Source organism: Rattus norvegicus, chromosome 11 (genome assembly GCF_021556685.1).
Source record: "Rattus norvegicus strain SHRSP/BbbUtx chromosome 11, alternate assembly SHRSP_T2T, whole genome shotgun sequence".
Taxonomy (NCBI): Eukaryota; Metazoa; Chordata; class Mammalia; order Rodentia; family Muridae; genus Rattus; species Rattus norvegicus.
The window spans coordinates 78215955-78230373 of record NC_141544.1 but is presented as its reverse complement, the minus strand read 5'-3'; the positions used below and the strand labels follow the sequence as shown (position 1 = coordinate 78230373).

The window sequence follows — 14419 nt, the reverse complement described above, 5'->3', positions numbered from 1 at the left end:
CTATTTACAGCTGAAGTTAATCTTTTTTTTTTAAATACCCACTCAAAGCTTCATCTGAGCCCTCTGTTATCTTGGTAAAACTGCCTTCAAGTTTTTCAACCTTGTCCTAAGCATTTAATCCTACCATTAGACATTGGTCTAAGGTGAGATTATCAATCAGAATCTTCACTTGAAACTCAGCATATTCCCCTTCACCTAGTCACTGATATTTGGGAATATCAACCCTTCCAGTCCTATTATGTTGTGCCATAACCAAAGCTTCCTCTGTCCAGCATATGAGCCAGCTTCTAAGATGGCTGTTATTAAATTTTTCCAGTCTTTTGGAATTATACAATTTTGCATGGCTTAATCATCCAGTACCTGTTTCACATACAGTGAGTGCATGCTATAGGCAACAATTGCCAATTTTAATTTCCTTAGATCTATCATTCCCGTGGACTACCATCCAAATTAATCATAAGAGGTGTGTTACTTTTCTGGAGGTATTTGTTTTATGGTAGCTGAAAAAACTGTAGCTTTTTCAATAGTCATATATAAGGGTAGTTTTAAAAGTTGCCTACTTTTTCTGTAGCCTGCCTAACTCTCAAATGAGGAACACTAATTTTGAGGGTGAAGGACAGGGAGATTATCTCCTTCCTTCTTTGTTTTGATGTTCCTTACAGAGGACAGAGAAAACTGTGATTAGTCTTATTAGGTCTATGATGATAATTAAAATGAAACTGTACAGGATATAAATGTCCTCTGCTATAGTGTTTTCCATTTTAACACAGAAAACATTTGCAATTTTTAATCTTACCAATTTTCACTTTTCTTCAGAGAATTTACCTCATTATATTCAAGCTTAAATTTTCTTTCTCTGATTGTCAATACTCAGTTTCTTTCCTTTTGTATCATCTATGCCCATTTACAAAATATTTCTTCTTATTTTCCTGTATTGTTACTAAACATAATACTCATTTCAGTAAATAAGCTTCTCTAAACTGTCCTCAGATGCTATCCACTCTGAGCAGATATTACTGATTCTGAGGTCTGGGATTACAGAATCTGCAACTACAACTGATGCCTTCCCTTCATGCTCCTGTGCCTGGATCCACTCCTCTGATTCTTCTGTCTAGAATTCATATTCTTAGTCTGGATCTCATGCCCTCCATTGTTGTAACTGGTATTGTAGGGCTTTTGTGGGATCCTGCTCCAGGTTTAATAAAGACAGGTAGACATCTGCAATTTAAAGCTGCTGACCTTTACCTGGAACAGGCTCTCAGCTAGCCTCTACCTCAACTCAAATTCTCCACCATTGCATTGCTCCATGTGGTTCTCATTGTACATTTCCCAGTTCTGTCCTCTCTCCTTTCAGTCTTCCTTCTACTGAAAGACCCTCAGGTTGAGGAGACTCTCACTCCAATCCTGAGGACACCCACCACTGCACAAATGCGCAAGATTCAGTATTGATGTAAAAACAAGAGGTTTACTTTGGGATACCAAATGCATTGGGGCTCGACATGGTCCTCACGCATGAGGGATGTGAAGAGCCTTAAACAGCAGAAATGTATAGTTTATATAGTCACACAGCTTCATTAGCTCAGTTATTTCGGTGCCAAGGATATCTGACTAGGCAGATGTTTTCCATCCTGGAGTTCTCAGGACAAGGCTGCAACCATATCAACGCAGCCATTTCAGTCTGACTTGATATATGTTTTCCTGTCCTGGGGTTCCCAGAACAAGGACCAAGGATATCTGACTTGGCAAATGTTTTTTGTTCTGCAGCACAATCTATAATGGTCAGTCAGCTTCCCAGAGATGTTTCCTGCCTTGTAATTGCCTTGCAGCAAATACGATCTATACCCTCTGTTCTTATGGTCGGGCAGCTTCCTAGAGAGTGGGTGGGAATGTGCTTTCTATACTTTCTGGTCTATTGTCTAACGTCTAGGGGCTAAGCAAGGGGCAGCTTAAAAGATTCTTATTCGTTCCTGGTAGCTGCCGCCGTGGAGAGCTCGTAGGCAGCACCCCACGAGCAAACCTGAGCCTCGGGACCACAGGTAAGACCAACTTTTCTGCTGCAAACAACCTGCCTGGTGAACTCAGGACACACAGAGGCAAAATTCCTCTAGGACCGGGCACTTCCAGTGGTTAGCGGGAGTTCCAAACCCGCGGATCTCTGCCCGCAGCAGCTCTCTGCTCCCAAACCCCGTGGGAGAGAGACCTCACCGCCTGGTCAGGTGGGCACTCCTGAGGCTGCAGAGCAGAAGAGACCACCAACACTGCCCACCCCTGCCCACATCCCTGGCCCAAGAGGAAACTGTATAAGGCCTCTGGGTTCCCGTAGAGGAGGGCCCAGGAGCAGCAGGTCCGCTGCGTCTGAGACACCACCAGAACCTGAAGGGACCGACCGTATAAACAGTTCTCTGCACCCAAATCCCATGGGAGGGAGAGCTGACCCTTCAGAGAGGCAGACACCCCTGGGAAACCAGAAAAGACTGCACTCTGCACACATCTCTGACGCCAGAGGAAAACACCAAACGCCATCTGGAACCCTGGTGCACGGAAGCTCCCGGAAAGGGCGGCGCAGATCTTCCTGGTTGCTGCCGCCAAGGAGAGCTCATAAGCAACACCCCACGAGCAACCTTGAGCCTCAGGACCGCAGGTAAGACCAACTTTTCTGCTGCAAGCAACCTGCCTGGTGAACTCAAGACACAGGCCCACAGGAACAGCTGAAGACCTGTAGATAGGACAAACTACACACCCGAAAGCAGAACACTCTGTCCCCATAACTGGCTGAAAGAAAACAGGAAAACAGGTCTATAGCACTCCTGACACACAGGCTTATAGGACAGTCTAGCCATTGTCAGAAATAGCAGAACAAAGTAACACTAGAGATAATCTGATGGCGAGAGGCAAGCACAGGAACCCAAGCAACAGAAACCAAGACTACATGGCATCATCGGAGCCCAATTCTCCCACCAAAACAAACACGGAATATCCAAACACACCAGAAAAGCAAATCTAGTTTCAGAATCATATTTGATCAGGATGCTGGAGGACTTCAAGAAAGACGTGAAGAACTCCCTTAGAGAAACACAGGAAAACATTAATAAACAAGTAGAAGCCTACAGAGAGGAATCACAAAAATCCCTGAAAGAATTCCAGGAAAACATAAATAAACAAGTAGAAGCCCATAGAGAGGAGTCACAAAAATCCCAGAAAGAATTCCAGGAAAACACAAGCAAACAGTTGAAGGAATTAAAAATGGAAATAGAAGCAATCAAGAAAGAACACATGGAAACAACCCTGGATATAGAAAACCAAAAGAAGAGACAAGGAGCTATGGATACGAGCTTCACCAACAGAATACAAGAGATGGAAGAGAGAATCTCAGGAGCCATAGAAAGATTCCATAGAAATCATTGACTCAACTGTCAAAGATAATGTAAATCGGAAAAAGCCACTGGTCCAAAACATACAGGAAATCCAGGACTCAATGAGAAGATCAAACCTAAGGATACTAGGTATAGAAGAGAGTGAAGACTCCCAGCTCAAAGGACCAGTAAATAACTTCACAAAATCATAGAAGAAAACTTCCCTACCCTAAAAAAAGAGATAACCATAGACATGCAAGAAGCCTACAGAACTTCAAATAGATTGGACCAGAAAAGAAACACCTCCCGTCACATAATAGTCAAAACACCAAACGCACAAAATAAAGAAAGAATATTAAAAGCAGTAAGGGAAAAAAGTCAAGTAACATATAAAGGCAGACCTATCAGAATCACACCAGACTTTTTGCTAGAAACTATGAAAGCCAGAAGATCCTGGACAGATGTCATACAGACCCTAAGAGAACACAAATGCCAGCCCAGGTTACTGTATCCTGCAAAACTCTCAATTAACATAGATGGAGAAACCAAGATATTCCATGACAAAACCAAATTTACACAATACCTTTCTACAAATCCAGCACTACAAAGGATAATAAATGGTAAAGCCCAACATAAGGAGGCAAGCTATACCCTAGAAGAAGCAAGAAACTAATTGTCTTGGCAACAAAACAAAGAGAAGAAAAGCACACAAACATAACCTCATATCCAAATATGAATATAACAGGAAGCAATAATCACTATTCCTTAATATCGCTCAACATCAATGGCCTCAACTCCCCAATAAAAAGACATAGATTAACAAACTGGATACGCAACAAGGACCCTGCATTCTGCTGCCTACAGGAAACACACCTCAGAGACAAAGACAGACACTACCTCAGAGTGAAAGGCTGGAAAACAACTTTCCACGCAAATGGTCGGAAGAAGCAAGCTGGAGTAGCCATTCTAATATCAAATAAAATCAATTTTCAACTAAAAGTCATCAAAAAAGATAAGGAAGGACACTTCCTATTCATCAAAGGAAAAATCCACCAAGATGAACTCTCAATCCTAAATATCTATGCCCCAAATACAAGGGCACCTACATATGTAAAAGAAACCTTACTAAAGCTCAAAACACACATTGCACCTCACACAATAATAGTAGGAGATTTCAACACCCCACTCTCATCAATGGACAGATCATGGAAACAGAAATTAAACAGAGACGTAGACAGACTAAGAGAAGTCATGAGCCAAATGGACTTAACAGATATTTATAGAACATTCTATCCTAAAGTAAAAGGATATAACTTCTACTCAGCTCCTCATGGTACTTTCTCCAAAATTGACCATATAATTGGTAAAAAAACGGGCCTCAACAGGTACAGAAAGATGGAAATAATTCCATGCATGCTATCGGACCACCACGGCCTAAAACTGGTCTTCAATAACAATAAGGGAAGAATGCCCACATATACGTGGAAATTGAACAATGCTCTACTCAACGATAACGTGGTCAAGGAAGAAATAGAGAAAGAAATTAAAGACTTTTTAGAATTTAATGAAAATGAAGGTACAACATACCCAAACTTATGGGACACAATGAAAGCTGTGCTAAGAGGAAAACTCATAGCGCTGAGTGCCTGCAGAAAGAAACAGGAGAGAGCATATGTCAGCAGCTTGACAGCACACCTGAAAGCTCTAGAACAAAAAGAAGAAAATACACCCAGGAGGAGTACAAGGCAGGAAATAATCAAACTCAGAGCTGAAATCAACCAAGTAGAAACAAAATGGACCATAGAAAGATTCAACAGAACCAAAAGTTGGTTCCTTGAGAAAATCAACAAGACAGATAAACCCTTAGCCAGACTAACGAGAGAACACAGAGAGTGTGTCCAAATTAACAAAATCAGAAATGAAAAGGGAGACATAACTACAGATTCAGAGGAAATTCAAAAAATCATCAGATCTTACTATAAAAGCCTATATTCAACAAAACTTGAAAATCTGCAGGAAATGGACAATTTCCTAGACAGATACCAGGTACTGAAGTTAAATCAGGAACAGATAAATCAGTTAAACAACCCCATAACTCCTAAGGAAATAGACGCAGTCATTAAAGGTCTCCCAACCAAAAAGAGCCCAGGTCCAGACGGGTTTAGTGCAGAATTCTATCAGACCTTTATAGACGACCTCATACCAATATTATCCAAACTATTCCACAAAACTGAAACAGATGGAGCACTACCGAATTCCTTCTATGAAGCCACAATTACTCTTATACCTAAACCACACAAAGACCCAACAAAGAAAGAGAACTTCAGACCAATTTCCCTTATGAATATCGATGCAAAAATACTCAATAAAATTCTGGCAAACCGAATCCAAGAGCACATCAAAACAATCATCCACCATGATCGAGTAGGCTTCATCCCAGGCATACAGGGATGGTTTAATATACAGAAAACCATCAACATGATCCATTATGTAAACAAACTGAAAGAACAAAACCACATGATCATTTCATTAGATGCTGAGAAAGCATTTGACAAAATTCAACACCCCTTCATGATAAAAGTCCTGGAAAGAATAGGAATCCAAGGCCCGTACCTAAACACAGTAAAAGCCATATACAGCAAACCAGTTGCTAACATTAAACTAAATGAAGAGAAACTTGAAGCAATCCCACTAAAATCAGGGACTAGACAAGGCTGCCCACTCTCTCCCTACTTATTCAATATAGTTTTTGAAGTTCTAGCCAGAGCAATGAGATAACAAAAGGAGTTCAAGGGGATACAGAACGGAAAAGAAGAAGTCAAAATATCACTATTTGCAGATGATATGATAGTATATTTAAGTGATCCCAAAAGTTCCACCAGAGAACTACTAAAGCTGATAAACAACTTCAGCAAAGTGGCTGGGTATAAAAGTAACTCAAATAAATCAATAGCCTTCCTCTACACAAAAGAGAAACAAGCCGAGAAAGAAATTAGGGAAACGACACCCTTCATAATAGACCCAAATAATTTAAAGTACCTCGGTGTGACTTTAACCAAGCAAGTAAAAGATCTGTACAATAAGAACTTCAAGACTCTGAAGAAAGAAATTGAAGAAGACCTCAGAAGATGGAAAGATCTCCCATGCTCATGGATTGGCAGGATTAATATAGTAAAAATGGCCATTTTACCAAAAGCGATCTACAGATTCAATGCAATCCCCATCAAAATACCAATCCAATTCTTCAAAGAGTTAGACAGAACAATTTGCAAATTCATCTGGAATAACAAAAAACCCAGGATAGCTAAAACTATCCTCAACAATAAAAGGACTTCAGGGGGAATCACTATCCCTGAACTCAAGCAGTATTACAGAGCAATAATGATAAAAACTGCATGGTATTGGTACAGAGACAGACAGATAGAACAATGGAAAAGAATTGAAGACCCAGAAATGAACCCACACACCTATGGTCACTTGATTTTTGACAAAAGAGCCAAAGCGATCAAATGGAAAAAAGATAGCATTTTCAGCAAATGGTGCTGGTTCAACTGGAGGTCAACATGTAGAAGAATACAGATCGATCCATGCTTATCACCCTGTACAAAGCTTAAGTCCAAGTGGATCAAGGACCTCCACATCAAACCAGATACACTCAAACTAATAGAAGAAAAACTAGGGAAGCATCTGGAACACATGGGTACTGGAAAAAATTTCCTGAACAAAACACCAATGGCTTATGCTCTAAGATCAAGAATCGACAAATGGGATCTCATAAAACTGCAAAGCTTCTGTAAGGCAAAGGACACTGTGGTTAGGACAAAACGGCAACCAACAGATTGGGAAAAGATCTTTACCAATCCTACAACAGATAGAGGCCTTATATCCAAAATATACAAAGAACTCAAGAAGTTAGACCGCAGGGAGACAAATAACCCTATTAAAAATGGGGTTCAGATCTAAACAAAGAATTCACAGCTGAGGAATGCCGAATGGCTGAGAAACACCTAAAGAAATGTTCAACATCTTTAGTCATAAGGGAAATGCAAATCAAAACCACCCTGAGATTTCACCTCACACCAGTGAGAATGGCTAAGATCAAAAACTCAGGTGACAGCAGATGCTGGCGAGGATGTGGAGAAAGAGGAACACTCCTCCATTGTTGGTGGGATTGCAGACTGGTACAACCATTCTGGAAATCAGTCTGGAGGTTCCTCAGAAAATTGGACATTGCACTGCCTGAGGATCCAGCTATGCCTTTCTCAGGCATATACCTAAAAGATGCCCCAACATATAAAAAAGACACGTGCTCCACTATGTTCATCGCAGCCTTATTTATAATAGCCAGAAGGTGGAAAGAACCCAGATGCCCTTCAACAGAGGAATGGATACAGAAAATGTGGTACATCTACACAATGGAATATTACTCAGCTATCAAAAACAATGACTTTATGAAATTCGTAGGCAAATGTTTGGAACTGGAAAATATCATCTTGAGTGAGCTAACCCAATCACAGAAAAACACACATGGTACGCACTCATTGATAAGTGGCTATTAGCCCAAATGTTTGAATTACCCTAGATGCATAGAACACATGAAACTCAAGACGGATGATCAAAATGTGAATGCTTCACTCCTTCTTTAAAAGGGGAACAAGAATACCCTTGGCAGGGAATAGAGAGGCAAAGATTAAAACAGACACAGAAGGAACACCCATTCAGAGCCTGCCCCACATGTGGCCCATACATATACAGCCATCCAATTAGACAAGATGGATGAAGCAAAGAAGGGCAGGCTGACAGGAGCCGGATGTAGATCACTCCTGAGAGACACAGCCAGAATACAGCAAATACAGAGGCGAATGCCAGCAGCAAACCACTGAACTGAGAATTGGACCCCTGTTGAAGGAATCAGAGAAAGAACTGGAAGAGCTTGAAGGGGCTCGAGACCCCATATGTACAACAATGCCAAGCAACCAGAGCTTCCAGGGACTAAGCCACTACCTAAAGACTATACATGGACTGACCCTGGACTCTGACCTCATAGGAAGCAATGAATATCCTAGTAAGAGCACCAGTGGAAGGGGGTCCTGCTAAGACTGAACCCCCAGTGAACTAGATAGTTGGGGGGAGGGCTCAATGGGGGGAGGATGGGGAGGGGAACACCCATATGAAGGGAAGGGGGAGGGATTAGGGGGATGTTTGCCGGGAAACTGGGAAAGGGAATAACACTCGAAATGTATATAAGAAATACTCAAGTTAATAAAAAAAAAGATTCTTATTCTTAAGAAATGGCTGTTGGCAGAAGAAATAAATAATTTATAAGTGCTTTGCTTGAGGGAGGGGGGGAAGAAATGGCTGCACTAATATTAAACGGGGATCTTTCATTACATCTGCCAGTATATTTGCCTGACAAGAATTTCTGCCTCAATGGGTTGGAAATCAGAGTAGAGGCCCTGTTCCCAGCACCGTTCCACACTGGACGGAGTACAGGTCTCTCTAGAAAAGTATTTTAAAACATGGAATGTTTCATGCCTTTGCATGGCATCCTTGGTCAAGGATCATGGCAATCCCTGTATCTTTTCAATTTTCAATACACATGCTGCCAAAGCATGCACAGTGTTCTTGGTTCAGTGTAGAATCTTCATCAAAAAGATACCAACTGGAAAGCTTCTGAAAACCTAGACCTCACTTGCAGTAGAATAAAGGTTTGTACCACCCCATCCTCACGACAGGTGCATTGGTGGCTGTCAGGGAATCACACACCTTGATGTCTTGTGTTGGCCAGAAGCCTGCATGTCATCTGTGCCTTCATATTTGAAATTAAATTTGTATTTTACAGGTTATGTTTCAAAACAATTGTAACATATAAAGAAGGCCCTCTCCCCTCCACCATGCTTCCCTTGCACATAAGAGTCAATTGCAGAGTTTTCCCATCAGGAATAAATACTTCCTGGTGATCAGTAGTGTAAATAGCAGTGTGTACTTTCCACAAGGCCATCCTCCTACACAGCCAAAAAGCAACAATCAAGATCAGGATATGAACACTGATATCGCACAGTGATATCTTGTCCTCAGGTACCACTCAAACTTCTTGTGTTATTCTATTTAATTCCATCTTTTTAAAAAATTCTTATTTCTTTTATTTGTGTGTGTGTGTGTGTGTGTGTGTGTGTGTGTGTGTGTGTGTGTGTGTGTACCTTTGTACCACATCCCACTTGTGGTCAAAAGCTAACTTGAGGAAATCTGTGTTCTTTCCACCACATGGGTCCAAGGCCCAAACTAAGGTAATTAGGCTTGGTGACAATGTCCTCATCCACTGACCCATTGAATACTTTTACTGAACAACTTATATGCCATAGAAACCATGCAGTTCAGATATTTCAAGGGATCTGTTCAGGGACTTTCAGCATATTCATAAATGTGTGCAAACCTCACCATGTCATTTCATAATATTTTTTCTTTCCACACACAAGGAAGTAAGGTCATTCCTCTAACTTCCTTCCTCTTCTCTTACCCCCTCAGTGCTAAGCAGCCACTACTTTCTAATTAATGCATTTGCCAATTATAGACACTACATATGTATGTTTCTATGGATGCACACATATAAACACATATGGAAGTGTTTCATTAATAATTTGTAACTGAAGTTTTGAATGATTTTAAATATTCATTAATATCATTTTATACGTTTTTATACTTAATAGAGCACCTTTTGTAACATACTTTGTGAATATATATGTATACTATGTTTGGTTTGCTGTTTTTATGTTTGTTTGAGACCAATGGCTGCTATGTGTAGCCCAGATCAATCTTCAATTCAATCTAACTCATGATCTTCCTGCCTCTGCCCTTTGAGCATAAGATTGATTACAGACTGAGAAGGCTAGACTAATTCCATCACAAGCTTCAAGTTGTGAGTTAAGGAGACTATGCCTAAGAACTGGACAAGTTCAGGCAAGCCCAGGCAAGTCAGTTAGTCAAACAAAACAAAACAAAACAAAACAAAACAAAACAAAACAAAACAACCCCATGCCTTCAGTCAGCTGGTCACAATGTGCCCTGCCATCTGCAGCTACCCATCCACCTGGTCTTGAAGGACCAGGAAAAATTCAGACCCCCCCTAGCAAACAGAATAGAGCCAAAAATGTAGGTTAGCTAGCTCAGTGACTCTACTCCAGGAACTAGCTGACCATAAAGTTAGATTACAATCTTGAGAACAATCTTGAGAACAGGAAGTTCCTCCTTGTGATTTTTCACTGGTATTCTCGACATTTTCCAATGACACCATCCCTACACCCTTAGGTTGTGGTTTCTTCCTTTAAATACCCCTTCTCCAAGCTACCCGGGGTCGAACTCCTCTACCTCTGCATGGGATACAAGTCTTGACCCCAGTGCACTGGTTCCTATCAATAAACCTCGTGTGATTACAGCAAGGACGGTCTCTCGTGAGTTCTTGGGAGGTCACATCATCCCAAGACTTGAGTGAGGGTCTCCCCGCTCCAGGAGTCTTTCAGTCTGAGACAAGGGCAATGGGTCAACAACAATTTCAAGACTTCCTCAGCAATTGTTTCCAAACTTCTCCAACAACAGTTTCCAGCCTCTATGGTCCACTAAGGGTTCTATAATGTCCCTAGCTATAGAGTCAACAGTTTAAGATAGAGGTCCCAACCTGCTAGATTTCTACAAAATAAAGCCATGTTTGCTTTTATATAGTATTTGAATCTGGGGTATAATTCTTCAGCATTTACTAAGAAGGTTCAGCTTTGTCAACTTGAGGTCGCCTATATGGAGTACATACTCAAGGGGGCCAACACAAGCTGTCAGACTCCCAGAAGCAAAAGATCCATACCATCCCAGTTCCATCAAACAGAAGACAACTGAAATTTCTGGAATCTGCCAGATTTTGCAGACTTTGGGTTCCAGGATTCATTGAAATACCTAAGCCATTATATGAGGTCAGGGGCCATGAAGACAAAGTTAAATGGACCCCTGAGATAAACATGGCTTTTAAGACTCTATAAAGGGCTTTATTAGAGGCGCCACCTTTTGTCCTCCCAGACATTCACAAACCTTTCCAACTATATATAGGTAAGGCAAAAGGGATGCTCACCCAAAGTTTGGGACCATTGGAATGACTTGTGGTTTATTCATCTAAGAAGCTGGACTTGGTGGCCCAAGTATGGCCAGCCTGCCTCTGGATCATAGCTGCTACTACCCTCCTAGTCAAGGATGCTGACAAAATAAACATTGGGCAGGAATTTGTTATCACCATGCCCAATGTTATTGAGGGGATCCTCAAGAATTAACACAGCTAATGGGCATCTAACAGCACACTGGTACACTTTTAGGGTCTACTTTTGAATACCCCCCACAAAAGATATGATTGAACATTTGACCTAAAGTCAGTCACCTTGCTACTTGACCCTTCCTCAGATGTGCAAAATAATTCTGTATAGTTCTGGCGCACATCCAGAACATCATGCCAGACTTGACTTATATGTCATGGCCAGATGCAGAACGTATCTACTTCACAGATTGATGCATTATCCAGAGTAAAATCTGGTATACAGGGGCAACAATAATAGATTTGGACTCTGTTATTTCGGCAACTGCTTTGGCACTGGAAACTTCAGCCCAGAGAGCTGAACTAAAGACTCTAACACAGGCTTTAAAACTGGCAAAAGGAGCCATAGCTAATATTTACACTAACAGTGATGGGATTACTGATTGCTGAAAGAAAAACCATCAAAAATTAGTGAGATATATATATATATATATATATATATATATATATATATACTTTATTGGAGACATTATAGCTTCTTCTCAACATGGTCATAATTCCTTGCCCCAGGCACCAGAGAAGGACATCAGAACTAGCCAAGGGGTGCAGGCTAGCTGATAAAGCTGAGAGGGAGGCCACTCAAGCGTCCACTCTTGACAATCTGGTAGCATTGCCACCCTCTGCACTCTGAGCCATCTATGAATATACTGCTGAAGACAAAGGAGATCAGGTGAAATGCCAAGGAGTTTACAGAAGAGACAGATCCTTGCTGAACTCTGAAGGCTACATGATCCTACCTAAGGAGTTGGCTAGAAAAATCATCTATTAGATTCACCAAGTGACCTGGTCACTGAAACCTGAAAGAATTTCTGTGAGAGACAAGGTACTTAGGACAATTGACTGATCAGGGAACCTTAGATTGTGCCACCTGCCAAGCTATGAACTCCTTAGGCCCCAAATCAACGAGCCACTCCAGGATTAAGAATCTGGGGCCAATGGCCAGGGGCTAATTGAAAAACAGATTATAGAAAAATAAAACCAAGAACATGTGGATACAAATGTTTGCTAGTGTTTATGAATACATTTTTCAGGATACTTGGAAGCCTACTCTACAAAAAAGAGACTGCCAATGTATCGACAAAGAAACTTCTAGAAGGTGTCATTCACAGATTTAGTTTGCCTACCCTGGTTGGTCTGACAGTAGACAAACATTCATTTTCAGGAACTCAATCTCCAACACAGTTTCTGGGGACCAATTGAAAATTACATTGTACATACAGATCCCAAAGTTCAGGATAAATAGAGAAGATAAATCAGACCCTGAAGGAGGCCTTGACCAAATTAACTCTTAATACTGGTGGTGACAGAAGGAGAGATGTCTTCTACTTTATTCCTTATCTAGGGCTAAGAACATACCCAAAGCATTTGAGATCCTATATGAGAGGCTCCCTCCCATGTTGGCTTACCTCCAGACTGATATCTTAGCTGAATACTACCAATCTAAGTAGCTCTCTTAGGTTTTGAGGACCTCAAGAGAAATGTAGACTAGCTCTATAGAATGACAGAGATAAAAGGATTTTTAAAGAGATAACAGTTTAGTTAGGATCAGGTTTTTTACATAGATATTTTGTATATAGTTAAGAAAATAATGTTACCTTGATGAGAGAGCAGGGTTATAACACAGTTTACACCTCCAGTGTGTCTATTGGGAGAGATATTAGATAATTTCTGTGGTTATCAGACTGTTTAACATTGAATCACCAGGTAAGGTATGAAATAAATTACTTAACTCTTGAGTAGTTAATTGAATTATGAGCTATAGCCAATTAGTTTATACCAGCAATTTTTGAAAATCTTTAAGGTTTTGTAATCAGTGTCTTCTGATCTGCAATTTTGTGGCTGAATTTTCATATATTTTTGGTTGTGAGCCTAGCCTTTAACGGCTGAGCCATCTCTCCAGCCCGAGGCTGGATTTTCTAAAGACCTATCTTGTATCCTAGATTGTTGATATAATCTCTTTTTTGTATTTTTCAGGAGCACTTTTAACTACCCAGTAACGCTAAATCACCTTTACTTCAACAAACATCTTTTGGAAGGTATCTGTATTACAATTCCTCATTAAGAAATCATCTGAAAATCCTGTGGGGGAGAGAGCTGGACCCTCAGAAGTGCAGACACTCCTGACAACTCAGAGGAGACAACTACTTTCTGCTCACATTCCTGACCCAATAGGAAATCGCCTAGTACCATCTGTGTCCGCTGTGCACAGGGACCTAGGAGCAGTCAGGGGCAGGACCCTTCAGGTTTCTGCCTGAACTAAGAGCTGAAAGCCCATCAGCAGGAGTGCCTACACACCTGAGAGCAGAGGTAAGATCAACTTTTCTGCTCCAAGTGACCTGTCTAGTAGCACCAGAACACACAAACGCAGTAGTTGTCTGGGACAGGACACTTCTGGTTTCTGGCTGTGCCTGGAACTGACCTGAACCAATCCCACAGCTCTCTGAACCCAAATCCTATGGGGGAGAGAGCTGAACTCCAGAAGTGTGGACAATTTGAGACTGCAGGACAAACTGCCACTTCTGCCCACATTTCTGGCCTTAGAGAAAACTGCATAGTGCCTCTGGATACAGGAATATAGGAGCAGTCAACTGAAGGAACCTGCTGGTTTCTGCCTGTGCCAGAAACTGAACTGAACTGGTCCCACAATTCCCTGCACCCAAATCCCGTGGGGGAGAAAGCTGGATGGTCAAGAATACAGACACCCCAAAAAACTCAGAGG

At 41.2% G+C, this 14419-nt stretch overlaps 1 pseudogene; it reads right to left on the bottom strand.

Moving 5' to 3' along the window:
* Positions 1-8866: 8866 nt before the first annotated feature.
* On the bottom strand, positions 8867-8967 carry LOC120095719 (U6 spliceosomal RNA; annotated as a pseudogene).
* Between the last annotated feature and the right edge of the window lie 5452 nt (positions 8968-14419).